The sequence below is a fragment of the Gopherus flavomarginatus genome, chromosome 10 (genome assembly GCF_025201925.1).
Source record: "Gopherus flavomarginatus isolate rGopFla2 chromosome 10, rGopFla2.mat.asm, whole genome shotgun sequence".
Classification (NCBI taxonomy): Eukaryota; Metazoa; Chordata; order Testudines; family Testudinidae; genus Gopherus; species Gopherus flavomarginatus.
This window is the reverse complement of record NC_066626.1, coordinates 10,937,464-10,955,999: the sequence shown is the minus strand read 5'-3', so window position 1 is coordinate 10,955,999 and position 18,536 is coordinate 10,937,464. Positions and strand designations below refer to the sequence as shown.

At 41.9% G+C, this 18,536-nt stretch overlaps 1 protein-coding gene across 15 annotated transcripts in view; it reads right to left on the bottom strand.

Annotated features, from left to right (window-relative positions):
• The window catches only part of ADARB1 (adenosine deaminase RNA specific B1), a 277,040-nt gene that overhangs the window by 91,164 nt on the left and 167,340 nt on the right, over positions 1-18,536 (bottom strand). The window contains exon 1 of one of the 15 annotated variants that reach the window (XM_050916504.1): positions 9,552-9,570. The exons of the other annotated variants lie outside the window; for them this stretch is intronic. The gene's annotated coding sequence lies outside the window, so the exon portion shown is untranslated. Of the gene's footprint in view, positions 1-9,551; positions 9,571-18,536 lie in introns of those variants that run through there. 15 annotated transcript variants of the gene reach the window in all.

Below are 18,536 nucleotides of genomic sequence, written 5' to 3'. Positions count from 1 at the left end.
TGAATTCAGGTCTCCCACATCCCAAGTGACTGCCTTGATGCTGGGTATTTGGGGAGAGGGTTCCCTCCTCTAGCCTGTTGAAGCTATTCCACTTTGTATAAATAACTAAATATTCATCGGACCAGAGGGAGGCTCTGTAGCACAGTAGCTAGGGCATTTACCTGGGACGTAAGAGAGTCAGATTCAAGTCCCTGCTCCAGTTAAAAAGTGATTACTAACCTGTTTTATCAGTTGCTCTTTGAGATGTGCTGCACGTGTCTATTCCACTTTAGAAGTCAGTGTGCTCAGTGAGCCAGTCAGATTTTTCCCTTAGCAAAACCCATCAGGGCAGCGTACGCTGCTCCATGATGGAATAAAGGGTGGAATTGCCCCCAACGTCCCTCAGTATCAGAAAGACTCTGATATAGAGGTGAAGGAGGGTTGGTCATGAAGTGGATATTTGCAACACATCTCAAAGAACAGATTGTTTTTTTTCTTCAAGTGATTGCACGTCCATTCCACTTTAGGAGATTCACAGGCACTTCATATGGAGGTGGGTTTCAAAGTCTGCCTGAATAAGGACTGAAGCACTACTTGTCCAAACTTGGCATCATCTCTGGAGTGTGGAGATACAGTGTAATGAGGAGTAAAGTATGCACTGATTACCAAGTTGCAGCTCTACAAACGTCTGCTGTAAGTACTGGAGCCAAAAACGCTGTAGAAGTTGCAGATCTGGTAGAACGAGTTACCGTGGTGTGACAAAGAGGGAATCTTCTGTAATATTTTCATGAATGACAGTGACCTACTTGACTAAGAACTGCTACCCAGTGGACATAATAGGGTTAATGACATGATATGCTGGATCACCTGACAGTCTGGGGTGGAATGAATGGGTCCTTAAATGACTGGCTGAAACCAACCATATCAATAGAGTATCTGGAAAGACAGTGGGAGCCCCAAGGGCTGATCAAATAAATCAGCAGTGGGAAACCTGTCCTTTCATCCTGTTCACACCAGAGACAAAGAACTCGGACGACCACCTAAAAGACCTAGTCCTGTCCAAGTAAAAAGCCAACACCTTTCTAACATCCAAAGTATGGAGCCTCTCCTTGTCCTTATGAGAATGGGGCTTAGGAAAGAATGTTTGTAAGTATATGTCTTGACTGAGGTGGAATTCCAAAACTACTTTAGCCAGGAATTTTTGATGCAGACATAAGAATACCTTGACCTGGGGAAAAAAAAAACATGCGTCAGGAGGGTCAGCCACTGACACTCAGAACTCTGCCACCCTTCTCATGGAGGTAAGAGCTACCAAAAATGATACTTTCATAGAGAGATGCAGCAAAGATTAGGTACCCACTGGTTCAAAGGGCAGACCATCATCTTGTTAGCAACAGTTTTAAGTCCCAGTCAAGAACGGGATCAATGATATGGGGGTATAACCTGTCCAGATCTTTTAAGAGTCTGATATTGGATTGGAAAATACTGAGTGACCTGTTATAGGAGGGTGGAAAGCTGGAGACAGATTGATTGGACTGATTGGAACTAATTGATAAGCTTTGTTGTTCCAGGTGGAACAAGTAGTCCAAAACTTGCTGGACAGGGACCAGGACTGGTGAAATACCATTCTGTGATCACACTCGTGATCTCTGCTGAACAATCTGCACAGGCGAACCACCAAGCTGTTCTGAAAACCAGGAAGATGAGACTGAGATGTATTGCACTCGTGATACAAAACTCCCAAAGATGTGTCACCTCTTGACAGAGACCATCTGATTTGGTCCCTCCTGGTCTGTTTGTAGTGCTGTCCACTGGGACTTGCAGAGCCTCTCCTTTGATGTGAGGTATTCATCTATCCTGCCGTGCTTTTCTCCCTCACAACTCCTGCATGTTTATGTGGAGACCATAGACCCAGAGTTTGTAGGTTTCCTAGATGAGCTCCCCAACCTACAGAAGAAGTGCCTGTAACCAGAACCAATGTGGGCAAGGGAGGGGTGAAGGGACCTCCCATACACAAGTTGGCTGGGATCCACCAGTCCAATAAGACTAGTAATTCTGTAGATACCTGAATCAGCGTATTCAAGAAGTGATGAGCCAGGGAGCATACTGACTTTAACCAGCTATGCAACCTTCTAAGAAGTTTGGCATGCCAAACCACATATGTACAGGAAACCATGTGCCCCAGTACTCTGAGGCAGTTTCTTACTGTTGTGATTGGATAGGCTTTGAAATGTATGAAAATGTTCAACATTGTCTGGAATCTGGCTGAGGTAGGAATGTCCTGGCTACTGTAGAATCCAGGGGTGCCCCTATGAATTCCATCCTCTGACTGGGTAGAAGACTTGTCCTTGTTGATCATCAGACCCAGAACACTGAAGACGGATCAGATCCTGCCTTGACTGAGTTCTATTTGGAACCTGGATTGTTCTCATATAGCCACTCATCCAGGTAAGCAAATATTTTCACCCCTGCTTTTCTTAAGAATGCAGCCACTTCTGCAATGAATTTTGTAAATATTAGCGGGGCAGCAGACATGCCAAAGAGCAGGACTGTAAACTGATGATGGGTGTTGTTAACCAGAAATCTTAGGAATCTCCCATGGGTTTGCTAGATCGTCACATGGAAACAGAAGGCAACATACAAGGCACTGGGATCCAGAGAGGGGATAATGGAGGCCAGGATGATCATGTGAAGCCTTATTTCAGTGGCTCTCCACCTTTCCAGACTACTGTATCTCTTTCAGGAGTCTGATTTGTCTTGCATACTCCCAAGTTTCACCCCACAAAAAAACTACTTGCTTACAAAATCAGACATAAAAACACAAAAGTGTCACAGCACGCTATTAACGAAAAATTGCTGACTTTCTCATTTTTACCATATAATTACAAAATAAATCAATTGTGCAGGAGGTCAGACTAGATGATCATAATGGTCCCTTCTGACCTTAAAGTCTGTGAGTCAATTGGAATATAAATATTGTTCTCACATTTCAGTGTATAGTATATAACACAGTATAAACAAATCATTGTCTGTATGAAATTGCAGTTTGTCCTGACTTCACTAGTGCTGTTTATGTGGCCTATTGTGAAACTGGTCAAATATCTAGATGAGTTGATGTACCCCTGGAAGACCTCTGCATTCCCCCAAGGGTATAGGTACCCCTGGTTGAGAACCATTGCCTTATTTTCTTTGTATATTTGTTCAAATTCCGCAGGCCTAGGATGTGTTTGAATCCTTCTTTTGTCTTGGGATCAGGATGTAATGTGACTAGAAAACCTTTCGCATGATGGAGAGGGGGAACCTTACAGCTTTCCAATAGAGGAGAAACTAGGCCTCCTGGAAGACAGCCTTGTGAGAGTTGTCCCTGAAGAGGGACAGGTGGAAATAAACTGCAGGGTATATCCAAGTTCCACAGTGAAGAGAACTCATTGAGCCATGGTATTATTGGTTCAAACACAGAGGAAGTTGGACAATCTGCTTGAAAAAACAGGGTAGGAGAATGCTACTATGGAACATTGTGATATTCTGTCCTCAACAAGGCAGTCAAGCAGACTGCTTGGGATTTCCAGGCTGTCTTGAATGATCTGGCATAGAAGAAAACTGAGGAGGTTGAGGTCTTCACCTGTGGTTCTGTTTCTCCCTCCGCCCCCCTCATTTTCTGGCTGGTCAGGCTACACAGATGGGAAAATGGGTATCTTTGGTGACACTGAGCAAAGAATTGCTTTATTTTAGGGAAAGGACCGTAAATTCCCAGTGATTTCACCAAAGCCCATGAATTCTAGCCACTACAGTGCATCCATCTTCTGCAATAAGAGTGTAGGACCTTCAAAGGGAAGATCTTGGACAGGAGGTCCTACAACTGAAGCCACACACATCTCTGCATAGTTATTGCAGATGCCATGGCTCTGGCTGTGAATATGCAGCATGTAAAGAGATCCTAGCCACCAGTTTGCTCTCTTCTAAGAAGGCCTCAAACTCCTGCCTGGCATCCTCTGGCAACCTGTATGCAAACTTCAGTACATTGTTCCAGGGGAGAAGTCATATCTGGCCAGCAAGGCTTGATGGTTAGAGATGTATGATATTGTGGGCCAGCTGTGGAATAAACCTTTCTACCAAAAAAGTCTAGTCTCTTTGAGATAGAAAGACATCCATGATGTGCAGTTTCATTCACTGCCAAGACAGGTAAAGAATCTGGAAAAAGGTGTGTATAAAAATGTTCATAGACCTGGGAAGGGGCATGGTACCCTCTTTCAGTCTTCTTAGCTGTCGGTGGCAGAGATGATTGAGTTTGCCACAAAGATTTTGTGGGTTCTAGAATGGCTTCATTTATAGATAGAGCCTCTCAGTAAGGTCCTGCTGAACCCAGTATATCCACCAGCCCATAGGAACTTTCCAGAACCATCTCAACCTGAATAGCAAGAAAGGTAGCTATTCCCTTCAGTAACTCCTGGTAGGCCCTGTAGTCGTCCTGAGCAGATGAAAAGTTCCCAGATACCACAGCCTCAATAGGTGATGAGGAGGAGGAGGAGGAGGAATTAAAGGAGGTTGTACTGAGTTGGATCAAGGGTCTGATCTCTGATCTCTTGAGGTTCCTGCTCTGTACCTGGGCTAAGGTCATGAATTTCCTCATCTGGTATTTGCTTGGGAATCTAGATGAAGGCAGAACCATGGAGGATTGTGGTGGTTGGGATGGACGCCTCATTGGTTCCCAGAAAGGCCATTGGTAGAATATAGAACTCCATCTGCTCCAAGGAGCAGAGTCTCTGGAACATCTCAGGACATCCAATGAGTATCAGAAGCACAATTCTTGTGATGAAGGTGTCACCTTCTACCCTGGAAGCAAGGGGCATGGGACCCGAGCTCAGACTGTGATGAGGACCCTGAGTCACCTGACCACGGAGGTGCTATACGAGTCAGTGCTGAAATCTGGTGGTATCCCTCTAGAGATGTCAGTATTGGGGATAGCATGTTGGGGATAGCATGTTGGGTTTACCCTCTGACTGTACTGTGTGCCAAAGTGCTGGACGCTCTGAAGTAGTCGCTCACAGCACCAAGGGCTGAAACTTTCTTGGAGGTAAGTCTGTAGATAAAGTCTGAGGATCAAGCAGTACCAGCTTGTTTGTCTCCTGCACTACTGGAGAATCCATCACCAACAGATAGAGCAGGTCCCATGCTGCTGCATAGACTCCAGGATCATCAGTACTGAGAAACTTCCCTGATGTGGCTGTTGTTGCGTCAAAGGAATAGGTACCACAGTGGGGGTTGGTCTCAGTAGTTGCTGAAGATCTGGCAATGGTCTCAGATGTGATCCTCACCAAGGCACTTTAAGCACCTGGAATGAGAGTCACTCATCCACACAGTTTTTTGCAGCTGCCACAAGGCTTAAAGCCAAGAGACTGAGACATACCCTGGTGATAGTCAATGGCACACTTTGTATAGAAAAGATCCAATGCCCAAAAGTTGAGAAATAACAAAGAAATAACAAAGAATACCAACACTAACTTAAATTAAGGTATAGTGCTAACAATTTACAGAACTATTACTAGAGGGAGAAAAATCACAGCAGCAAGCTGACAGGTTCTGACTACCAGTTATGGGTGGTAAGAAGGAACTGAGGGAGGTCTGGGGCAGCTCCACTCTTTTTATCATTATGCGGCAACCCAAGTCAGGAGAGGGCACTTGCACCATCGTCTGACTCTGAGGTGCGCACACACCTAATGTGGAATGGGCATGTGCAATCTCTCAAAAAAGAATATTTATTTACAGGAGTCTCCAGTATAGGTTGGGGTTGTGTTCTTGAAAATGGTGATGTATACCGAAATGATGTATACTGGGGAATTTTTCCCCATAAGAAATAATGGAATAAGGGAGGATGTGTTCACAACTTCACCACACTCGCCTATGACAAAGCTCGTTTCGCCTAAACAGTGTATCTTTTTACAATGACAGGTTACACAGTACACATTTTACACATAAAACAGTGAATACAATAATATAGAATCCTACCAACACCATTCAAACACATAGAACATTTTAATACAGTAAATGCAATTCAGTATAAAACGGTGTCAATTACACTAAACTTAAGTAGGGGTGGCAGCTAGATTTTCTTGGGTTGGCTTTTCCGTGGCTGGCTTTTTGGTTGCAGAAGTCTTAAAAAAGGATTTTATCAAAGTCCGCTGTCCTCCACACATTGAGTTTGAGAATCTTGCCAGGACTCTGGACAGAATGAAGGTTCTGAGCAGCTGTGGATGTCAGCAAGATTTAGGCAGCTTTGTGCATATCCACCAGCAGAAACTTAGATGCCTATAGGAATAGAGGCACCTACAGGTTTAGGCAGCAGCTGAGTGGTGGTTTTGAGAACATCATTTGCACCTAAATATTCAATTTAGGCGCCTAAAGAGGCAGTTAGACACCTAATGGGCTTGATTCACAAATGGACTGATTTGGTATTAGAAGGAAGTATGGATTTAACAAAAACAGATGTCACAAACTGATTACATTTCAAATTTGAAAAATGGGACTTAGGAGTCTAATTCACTGGTGTACTTTTGAAAATTTTGCCTTGGATATCTTTCTAAAATATTTGCTCTAGTTCAACTGCAAGTTATTGGGCTCAATGCAGGAATTATGGGGCAAAATTCTATGGTCTTTCTTATGCAGGAGGTCAGACAAGATGAGCATAATGGTCCCCTCTCTTTGGCCTTATCTGGTTCAGAGAATTTTCATTTGCAGGGACACTAAGCATTTTGCCCTACTTCTGGTTATTTTACATATGGATCTTCAGTGTTATCCGGGATGGATACAAAATACACTTCAGAAAGATTCCTTCAGATTGTCCCTCCCTGAGATTGCACTCAGGGACAGCAACTTCAGGGAGAAACAGCAAGAAACTCAGTTCTTTCTGGCAAATAATATTCCTGAGCAAAATAGAGAAAGGGGTGTTATTGCAGGAATTTCTTAATATTTGATAAATCAAGAAGGCTCTATGCCCATCCTAGACTCAGAGACCTTAATTCCGAAGGGGAAGATCACTGGTTTTGTAAACTGGATCTCACAGCCATCCAATCTTGATTTAAACTGGTGGAATTATTTGCCAGAGGATGTTATGAAGGCCAAAACTATAACAGGGTTCAAAAAAGAACTAGATAAGTTCATGGAGGATAGGTCCATCAATAGTTATTAGCACGGATAGGCAGGGATGCAAAACCATGCTCTGAAGTGTCCCTAGCCTCTGTTTGCTAGAAGCTGGGAATGGGTGACGGGGGATGGATCACTTGATGATTACCTGCTCTGTTCATTCCCTCTGGGGCATCTGGCATTGGTCACTGTTGGAAGTAAGGCTACTGGGCTGGATGGACCATTGGTCTCAGCCAATATGGCCATTCTTATGTTCTAAAGGCTTCAAGTAATAAAGAAGCCACCCATCCCTAGGTAATTCACTCTGGAACATTTCAAATATCAAGACGATTCTTATGCTTGTGAACAGGCTACTTGGAATATTTCAGCTCCCTTCAGAAGAGAGTCTAATTACTCTGGAGTTTGACCATATTGAGCCACAATGAACACAACCCTTTCACCAAAGAGGTTGCTCCATCACATAGTAGGTCCACCAGCTTCTCATGTACTCCAGGTCCGATGAACACAAGTATAATGATACCATTGTCAGCTACTCTTACAAGCATCAAATGACATCCACACAACAGGCCTGCTCCAGCGCACATCCTCACAGGTCACAGTGGTAAGACACCTTTATGGATTCTTTTTCCAGAAGAAACATGAAGACATGCTCTTTTTCCAAAGCTCAAACTGAGACAGAAGGGGCATGTTCCATGCACCGAACACCCCACAACACTTATACATGACATCTGAAAGACCAGAGGGCTTAACCCAGTGCCCATGCTCTAGCTGTAGAGAATGGACAGCAGGTACCATTCACTGTTAACATCCATACTCTTACAGTGCTATTTAATCTATGTCAGCACAATTCAATCATCTTCTGAGAAGTGTTCAGTTAATCTCTTCCATCGCCCTTTTTCATTTCTTCTCTAGGGTACTACTCTTTAGAGAAACAATCCAGTATCTACCTGGGTCAGTATACTGTTAACCAATGGTAGCAATTTTGGATCCAATCACTACTGGAAATAACATACCAAGTAAATCAAAGAATGGCTTAGAACAGTGGTCCCCAACGCAGTGCCCGGGGGCGCCATGGCGCCCGCCGGGGCATTTATGTGTGCCCGCCTAGTGCCCATCAGGGGAGAGAAGCAGCGGCCCCGTGCCTGCAGGGACAGAGAACTCCGGGGCTGTAGGCTGTGGGCGCCGGTGTTCTCTGTCCCCGGCAGGCGTGTGGCCCGCCTAGTGCCCAGAATGGGAGAGAAGCCGGGGCCCTGCGCCTGCCAGGGACAGAGAACTCCAGGGCTGCAGGCTGTGAGCACCGGTGTTCTCGGTCCCCAGCAGGCACGGGGCCCACCTAGTGCCCAGCAGGGGAGAGAAGCCGGGACCTGCGCCTGCTGGGGACAGAACTCCGGGGCTGCAGGCTTCATTCTATGTTAAAGTAAGAATAATAAATATATTTGGACCAGCAGTTCAACTATATTTTACTTTTTTAAAACAAATAAGTTGAAAACTGTTTATGATACTTATTTTGTAAAAACTCCTTAATTTTTCTTACAGGTAGATAAAAAAGAGCAAACTCACATGGTAAGGTGAAAGAGTAATTGCCGAATAATTTAATTAATACCTTTTACATGTAAATTACTCTTTTTATCTTATGGAGTCATATATTATGTAATATTAAATATGATTTTTTTTGTATTATTTAATGTAAAAATACAAAATAAGCCTTGAAAAATTGTCGACGTCCACCACAGTCTTCTGAAAACATGAATGTGCTACTGGCCAGAAAAAGGTTGGGGACCATTGGCTTAGAAAATGTAGCCCACAGAATGCTGACTGAGCTCTTTTTCGCTCCACTCTGAAATGTAGGGAGACAAAATGGGGAAAACTTTCATTTTCAAGAAAAATGAAAGCTTCCAAAAGTTATTTTATTCCAGTGCTGACATCTAACAGCAGAATGTTTGAGAGTGAATATTAGTACTATGATGTGGTGTTTGTATTCAAAGTCAGACAATGAGATTTCTAAACGGTAAATGGTAAAACAATAAGACTTAAGTGTTATTATGAAGGCTGATGTGTATTTTTGGGGGTCATTTATCATATTCTACCTTTATCTACTAATCTAAATGTCCAAATTTATCTGAGCTATTGGAGGATGACAGCAATTATTAGTGTAGTAGCAATTATTAGTGTATTAAAGTTTAATTGGTAGGTATCTTAAAAAATGAAGAAAAAATACAGTCTCTGCTTCATTTATATCAATGAACAACTGTTTCAAAACTGCATGTAGTGATGAATGATCATAATTTCATTTTGAATCTCATGTGCTTGTTAGGGTAGGTCTAAAACCAGTCCTTTTAATTAAAAAAGCAAAAATGCTTAAATATCGAGATACAGTGATTAGTACTTTTCATTTACCTTCCGCAATAAAGAGGATTGTTTACACTGCTTACTTTGGCTTTCTGAAAGCTTTTGCTCATTCCTCATCCCTCACATGGTGGGCCACATACACAAACATGATGAGAACAAAGTCTAGAAGCTGAAATATAATATTTTAAATTTAGAAAGTGATAAACAGAATATGAAAGAACTAACTTCGAAAATCCTTGTCTCATCTTTCCACTCTTTTCTCCCACAATTTCCTGCAGTTGCAAAATTTTTACAGGTCAAGGCAGATCAGCAAAATAAAACCACTGTATCAACACTATATGTACACAGCTATATGTGAATGAAAAAAGCCTCAAGTCAGAGACTTATCTTATTCATACTGAGAAACCTTGGAGTAGAAGGGTGTAGAATTCACTGAGGCGCATCAGACCTATACAGGGGAGGATAAATTTCTATGAGTATCTCTAATTTTTAGGAGAAATTAACATATACCTGGTAAATAAGGGCCCTGAGATTTATTTAAAAAATAGTTTTTATAAAAATGGCATAACTAGTGACTCTGGATCAAATTCCCGACAGCATCATGTTGACTAATATGCTGGGTAGCATATACATATAAACCATATTAATAATATGTGTTCTCAGCACCATACATATATTAGTATGCATTAAGCACCAATAACAAGCACAAATACTGAAACAATGATATAGGCTAAAGTGGACTACACCGTAAACCTATTCATTTATGCTAAGTATCCCATAACACTTTGCATTTGTTGAAGCAAGAATTTCAAACAAGCAGATAGGAAACCTGTCAAAATCAAGATGCATTTGTTCTATGTCATAGTACCTTCACTGGCCAGTACGTGGAATGCTAGTACCCAAAACAAAGATAAGTAAGGAACAAAACAGTAAGTTAGAGAACTGGACAAACTGATGGGTTAGATTTCAGTGACACGTAAAGAGGTATAACTTGTAAAAATCATCATATAACTAATACCAGCTGAAATGTGTAACGTGGGGAGCACACTTTGTGCCTAAGAGGAATGTAACATCGCTGCATGGGACTGCTCTTTGGAGATTGGCATCGCATAAAATTGTTTTCCTATACCATATTAATAAACCTGATTTACATTGGTTATTCATTCTCCAGTATATTTCAAAACAAATCAAAGTGTGGTCAATCAACTGACTATACAATTTCTCAACAATTAGTACATGAAAAGCAGCAGTCCATTTACTCAGAGTAGCCTGTCTATCAATACAGCATTTTTAGCATGGCCAAAGTTAAAGAGAGTGATTTTGACTCAAAACTTTAAAAAATTACATCAGGGCTCTAAAAATTTACTCCAAAACTAAATACATCAGCTAGGGGAACAGTCTCCAGAGCATAGGATGGATTCTGATAGCTTTGTAAATTTAAATAAACTTCTATATTACACTCCCAGATGAGTGCACTAATCACTGGGCTAGAGAATACCCTGGGGTGGCTGTGTCTCATTCTCTCCTGTTAAAGTTGATCCACTTTGTATAAAATAACTTGAGTACTCACTGGCCAGAAAGCACATGACAATGACCCTCTCTAGTCCAGCAGCTACACCACTCACCTAGCAGATGGGAGACCCAAGTTCAAATCCCCAATTCACATCAAGCAGAGATGAGGAACTGAACTAATGCTTCTCACATCCCAGTTGAGCACCCTAGCTACTGGGCAATAGGGGAGGCAGTTCCTCCTCTAGTTGTTTTTGGTTGCAACTATTTGGTGAATTCACATCAACATTGCAAATAGTTTTGGATTTATGGGTTTGCATTCTTTGGTAAATAAAATATTAGTCTGAAAAATTTCACCCAACCTAGTCCCAGTAACTTTAAGATGATTGACTTGGTGTTGATAGACACACAGGAATCCACACTGGATTGTTGACAGACAATCAAGGAAGTTTTTGGAAAGTGTAGGGGACAACTTCCTGGTGCAAGTGCTGAAAGAACCAACTAGGGGCAGAGCTTTTCTTGACCAGCTGCTTACAAACCAGGAAGAATTAGTAGGGGAAGCAAAAGTGGATGGGAACCTGGGAGGCAGTGACCAACCAATGGTTGAGTTCAGGATCCTGACACAAGGAAGAAAGGAGAGTAGCAGAATATGGATCCTGGACTTCAGAAAAGCAGACTTGGACTCCCTCAGGGAACTGATGGGCAGGATCACCTGGGAGACTAACATGAGGGGGAAAGGAGTCCAGGAGAGCTGGCTGTATTTTAAAGAATCCTTATTGAGATTGCAGGAACAAACCATCCCAATGTGTAGAAAGAATAGTAAATATGGCAGGTGACCAGCTTGGCTTAACAGTTTAATCCTTGCTGATCTTAAACACAAAAAGGAAGCTTACAAGAAGTGGAAGATTGGACAAATGACCAGGGAGGAGTATAAAAATATTGCTCAGGCATGCAGGAGTGAAATCAGGAAGGCCAAATCACACTTGGAGTTGCAGTTAGCAAGGGATGTTAAGAGTAACAAGAAGAAAGTCAAGGAAAGTGCAGGCCCCTTACTGAATGAGGGAGGCAACCTAGTGACAGAGGATGTGGAAAAGGGTAATGTACTCAATGCTTTTTTTGCCTCTGTCTTCACGAACAAGGTCAGCTCCCAGACTACTGCACTGGGCAGCACAGCATGGGGAGGAGGTGACCAGCCCTCTGTGGAGAAAGAAGTGGTTCGGGACTATTTAGAAAAATTGGACGAGCACAAGTCCATGGGTCCGGATGCACTGCATCTGAGGGTGCTAAAGGAGTTGGCGGATGTGATTGTAGAGCCATTGGTCATTATCTTTGAAAACTCATGGCGAATGGGGGAGGTCCTGGATGACTGGAAAAAAGCTAATGTAGTGCCCATCTTTAAAAAAGGGAAGTAGGAGGACCCGGGGAACTACAGACCAGTCAGCCTCACCTCAGTCCCTGGAAAAATCATGGAGCAGGTCCCCAAGGAATCAATTCTGAAGCACTTTGAGGAGAAGAAAGTGATCAGAAACAGTCAGCATGGATTCACCAAGGGCAAGTCATGCCTGACTAACCTAACTGCCACTATGATGAGATAACTGGCTCTGTGGATGAGGAAAAAGCAGTGGATGTGTACTCCTTGACTTTAGCAAAGCTTTTGATATGGTCTCCCACAGCCTTCAACTATCTGAAGGGGGGTTCCAAAGAGGATGGAGCTAGGCTGTTCTCAGTGGTGACAGATGACACAACAAGGAGCAATGGTCTCAAGTTGCAGTGGGAGAGGTCTAGGTTGGATATTAGAAAAAACTTTTTCACTAGGAGGGTGGTGAAGCACTGGAATGGGTTCCCTAGGGAGGTGGTGGAATCTCCTTCCTTAGAGATTTTTAAGGTCAGGCTTGACAAAGCCCTGGCTGGGATGATTTAGTTGGAGAGTGGTCCTGTTTTGAGCAGGAGGTTGGACTATATGACCTCCTGAGGTCCCGTCCAACCCTGATATTCTATGATTCTATGATGCAGAGACTCTGTTGGTTGGATAGTGCAGAGAATATCCTGGAATCTGCCAGAGGCAGGTAGACTTCTTGTCATGGCATCTACGACTGCCCTTGTGAATGCAATCAATTGAGTTGATATAAACTGTGACTGTTCCAGATTTATCCTCAAATTTAGGAGCTGAAAAAGAGAGCATGTCTTTTGTAGAGTGACTACATTTATGAGCCAACTACTGAGATATTGGACACATGAATGTGTTGTTATCACTGTGAAACACTTGGTAAGTACTTGTTCTATAGTAGACAGGCAACCTGTAGGATTCTGTATTGACAATGCACCTTGACAATGTAGAAATGGAGGCTTTGGGAAGGTCTAATGAATATACTGGAGATAAACATCTCTCGGCCTGAGGATTGCAAACCAGTCTTGCAGATTTTCAGAACAAAAAATGGAGACCAGGGTCACCATGCAGTGTCTGCACCTGTACATTCTGAGTACTCAAGACACAAAATGGCACAAATATTTCCTGGTTTATTCGGGATAAACAAGTAGCAGGAATAGAAACCTTTTGCTCGCTAAGTCTGAAAAGGAGTTGATCTTATGTCTGAGTAGAATCTCGTAAGAAGAATCGCTGAACAGGGAAGGGGAAAGAGAATGATTCAGAACCAAGGAACATAATTCAACGGTTTATCCATTTTTTATATCTAGCACCCAATTTTTGGTGGTAATTCTACTCCATAATTCCAAAAGGAAAGAAAGTCATTCCCAAAAGTAGTAGTAGTATAGTCAATGAGATTTAAATTCACATGAACTGATCTGGGGCTCTCAAATGTACCAGTAAAGCATTTGTTTAGAAGTCATCAAAAGAGCTGAAGTAAAAAGGAAGGATAATACATCTTTCTGGCAATGTGGTTTACTTTTTCTTCTGCCAGAATAACAGGAAGATCTTGAGAGAAAGTTGAATGAAGTATGTGGTACCTGAAGAACATCTTTATTAATTTTTTTAAGAAAGATTGATAAGTACTAGAGATTTCTTTTCCAAGGTCTCATGTGAGAGTTCTAAAGATTCAGAGATTCATAGGGATCATTGTGGTCATCTAGTCTGACCTAAATTAACTACTCTAACCTCATACCTGTAAAACACATAACACAGAACTCCCCGAAAGTAATTCCTTTTGAACTATAGTATATCTTTTAATAAAACATTCAATCTTAATTTAAAAATTCCCACTGATGGAGAATCCACCATGACCCTTGTAAACTGTGCCAATGGTTAATTAGTCTCACTGTTAACAATTAATACCTTATTTCCAGTCTGAATTTGTCTAGCTTCCAGCCACTGGATCTTGTTATACCTTTGTGTGCTAGACTGAAGAGCCCATTATGAAGTATTTGTTCCCCATATAGGTCCTCATGGACTGTGATTAAGTCCTTCAAAAGGGAAGCCTTCTAATCTGACTTGCATGTCCACAGGCAGCCTTAACCAATTCTGCCATGCAGTCTCTCTCACTGTTATGCCTGCCATGGCAGAGTGACAAGCCATATCCCAAGTGTCTCCTATGACCCACCATCACTGTAAACTAAATTAGGTAGGATGAAGAACAAATAACTCAGTGGTATTAAGGGTATTAATCCTATGGAACTATAACTGCCTAATATTCCCCAAATGCACTATTAAACGGAAAGTTCTAACTTTTGTATTAAATATGTCTAAACATAACTTTTACAGTGGAAAATTCTCATAAAGCTTGGAGGAAAATGCACATTGAAGTAAGTCAAAGGCAAACAGAACTGAGACCCATATTAACAGCATGGTGGCACATTTTCTTTTCTTCACATACTCATTTAGCCTGTGTGATAGTTATACAACTTAAACATAATTTGTATTTCATCAAATAAACTCATACAAATGTACAACAAATGTACAAACATAATGCCTCTTACTGTAAAGAAAATGGCATTCTTTTGGGTTCTGGCTCTGTCTTTAGATAGAGCCAGACTAGGTCAAAGAGAGGAGAGCCAGATTACATCACCTCCCTTGGATTTTGTTAAATCCTGAAAATGTGAACTCGAGGGATTTCCTCCATAATATGTTATTTTGTTTCCCTACCTTATTTCTGCTCTTTCCTACCTTTCTCTCTTTTTGTTGAACATGAGTCTATCTGAGTCAGCTAAGACAACTCCATCTTTAGCAATAATGCTGTAAAAAGCCCAATATACACAGCTCAATGCTTGTAACAGTTTTCTAGGTATCAGAGTTGAGACTAAGCATCCTGCTTGTAATTTCCCAACAGCAAGGCTCCAAGGAAAAGTAAGCAAAGACAGATGCTGCATTCTCTATCTTTTGCTATCCTTTTCCCTCCTATTTAATGTGTTTGTCTTGTTTCTTCTTAAAGGAAGCACGGTTGGATTACAGCAATAACAACTGTTTAAGACCATCTAAACTATTTTTTTCCTTCCAAAAAGGACTGTGAATGCCATCTTTAATTTCATCAAAAGAAAGACAAGCAGGAGTTTTCTCCTATAAATCACCATAAAACTAAAAAGAAAGAGAATAGGGAAAATTGTTAATAGGAAAGCCTATTGTTTTCAAATAATTTAACTCTCTTCCTTTTTCTTTCACTTCCCAAAAGCTACACTAGATAAGGTATTCTCAGCTTAGTTACACAGAAAAGGAACACTAAGAACATCGCCGCCCGAGTCAGGCTGCCGGAGCCCCAGGGTAGCAGTAGCAAGGCTCGGCCGGCAATTTACAGGGCCCGGGGCTCCAGCTGCTTCAGGGAGCCCCGGGCTCTTTAAATCACTGCCCGAGCCCTGCCGTCGCTGCCCCAGGGCTCCGGCAGCCTGGCTCCGGTGGTGATTTAAAGGGCCTGGGGCTCCGGTCGCTGTGGGGAGCCCCAGGCCCTTTAAATTGCCAGCCTGGAGAAGCCAATCTGGTCAAGCATAGCATACGAGCTCTTGCCTGTACACCATACTGGACTGTACCGGCTTACTTTCACCTCTGACAATATCTTTAAACACCAGAATCACACTCAGCATGGCAAGATGCTCACACTATGAGAGGCACCTGGGAACTGAGACAGACTGAGGGAACAGCAGATCCACGTCTCCCATCTCACACTCACTCTGGGGCACACGCTCATTGAGTGGAATGGTGGGTAGAATCGTTGTTTTTCTTTTTTTTGCCAAGTGCGTATAGCTGAATTTGTATAAGTTAAATGCGCGTATAATGCGACTCCACTGTAATTCAACTAAGTTATTTACCGAGTAGGTCAAAAAGACACTGTGTAATGTTGCAAAATTAGGACCACAGACAATTAACTGTCTACGGTAAGGCTTTTGTCCAGTCTACAATATCAGTTAACCTTCCAGATGCATATCTGTTGTAGCTAATAAAAACCTGAACACCACAGAAAATGGGATAATAAATCACATACACAGTTCTATTTATGGAAAGTAACCATATAAATAGAAAAGCGGAATGGAGACCAAATTCAGCATTTTCTTTCTAGGCAGAACACTAACTGTAACCAAATGACTAAGGAAAGAATGCAATTCCATCGTCTGTAAAAGCCCAGCATGCTAGTAACCTATTTATAGAAACTCTTATGTATAATGAGAACCCTGAAAAATGACTGGAAGAAATCCAGGCAATTATGCTTTTTATTTCGAGAACAAGGTGACGGAGAACTCATCTATCTGCAAAGAGCATATGTGAAATATATCTTATAGTGGCAACTTATTTTAGGGGGAGCTCAGCTAGCATGATAATGAACTCTCACCCATGCCCTCATCACCTTGCATGTTGACCACTGCAACATTCTCTCTGGCCTTGAAAAATCCCATATTGCCCCATTTACATCTATTCATAACGCTGCTGCAAGACTTTATCCTGGCTGATCACCTCAACCTTGTCTCTCACACATCCCTTTTGCATCCCTTTACTGGCTCCCTGCACTCCAATGAATCAAACACAAAGCTACTTGTACTTGCTCTCAAAGGTTTTTTATGGCCGATCCACACACTTCTATCATCTCATATGTAGAGAGACACTGACAACTGTCCCCTTTGCACCCCAAACGGTGCCAGTCTTCATTGCTCATTTGTAAAATTTTTCAACACTTTCACATTCTCTCCTATGCTGCTACTTCTGCAAAGCAATCACTTCGCCCTTCTTCAAATCCTACCATAAGCTTCTCCTCTGGCATGATGCCACATTCATCTTCAGTAGCAGCCTAGATATCCTTGGGAGTGGATAAGCTGTTGTGCAAAATTAGGGGCCTCCTACTGCTGTGTATCGAGGGGTCAGGATATGTCCCTTAGTAGAGACCTTTTAACTATCATGTTCAAAATATCTGTTTAATGTGTGTCAGTGTATGAAGATTGCATAAGTAAAAGTCTGGAAGAAGAACTAACTGCACAGTCTCTGTTGGGAAAACAAAACACATTTTAAGGGAAGTGTGTCTAACGGTTAAGCATGGGATTTATGAGAAGTTCTAGGCTGTATCCCTGGCTGCCTCTACCAGTCATTGCTGTGTGAATGTAGGCAAATCATTTACATTCTACCTGCATCCGTTTTTCCAAATGTAAAGTGAGGTAATACTACCTAATTAGTTCACAGGGTGTTGGGGCACTTAATATTTGTAAATCCATCTTTACATAACACCTTATATCTTCTTAGCTCAAAGTATTAATATTACTTCCAACAATATATGTACGGGTATTTTTCAGGTTTACTTTTTAAACTAAACTGAATGGGCAAATAGCAGTGAATTCAGAAAATATTCCAAGTGGACCAAGATAGTTTTTTGCTAGTGCACAGATCATTACATGTCTAATTACAATTTCAATACAACACAATTAGTATCAAAAAATGGTGTGGAATATACTTAGCTCTACAGTGCGCAGAAGTGTCAGACCAAAAGAGGTTAAAAACCGTATTTTAAAAAGCCAGTAGTGACATGGTATTAACATATTCACAGAAAAATACTAAAAGCATCATGCTCGCATTGCTTCCATTCAATTTCAATAATGTATAAATATAATAAAAGTATCATATACACAATACAAATATACTCATTATGTAAAAAGTGACAGAGTTCTGTGGCACCTTATAGACTAACAGACGTACTGGAGCATGAGCTTTTGTGGGTAAATATCCATGTCGTCACTCTCTTTGGGGTCAGGATTTGTGTGGTGCAGGGATTAGGAACTAGGAAGCTGAGATGAGACAAGGTGAGGGAATGTACATTGCCCTTGTTTCTCCCCTTCAGCCCCACTAACTGTAAAAGGTAATACAGCCTGCTGTGTGGCTATACTGGAACCAAGAAGGTAGAGAAAGGCAGGAGCCACAGAGGGACTCCAGGCCAACACAAAAATATAATGTCTCCATGTTGATAGACTTTACCTTTGGTAGATCCCTAGAGAGCCGCAGGGTTTAGGGAAGGAATCCGTTCCGTTGGGGAGCAAGAGACCCAATCAGCTAAAAATGGGTTAAAGGAAATGTTGCAAGGAGACCATCAGTTTCTGCCCATCCTTAATCCCCCTACCAGTGTTTCTTCTAGAGGAGATAG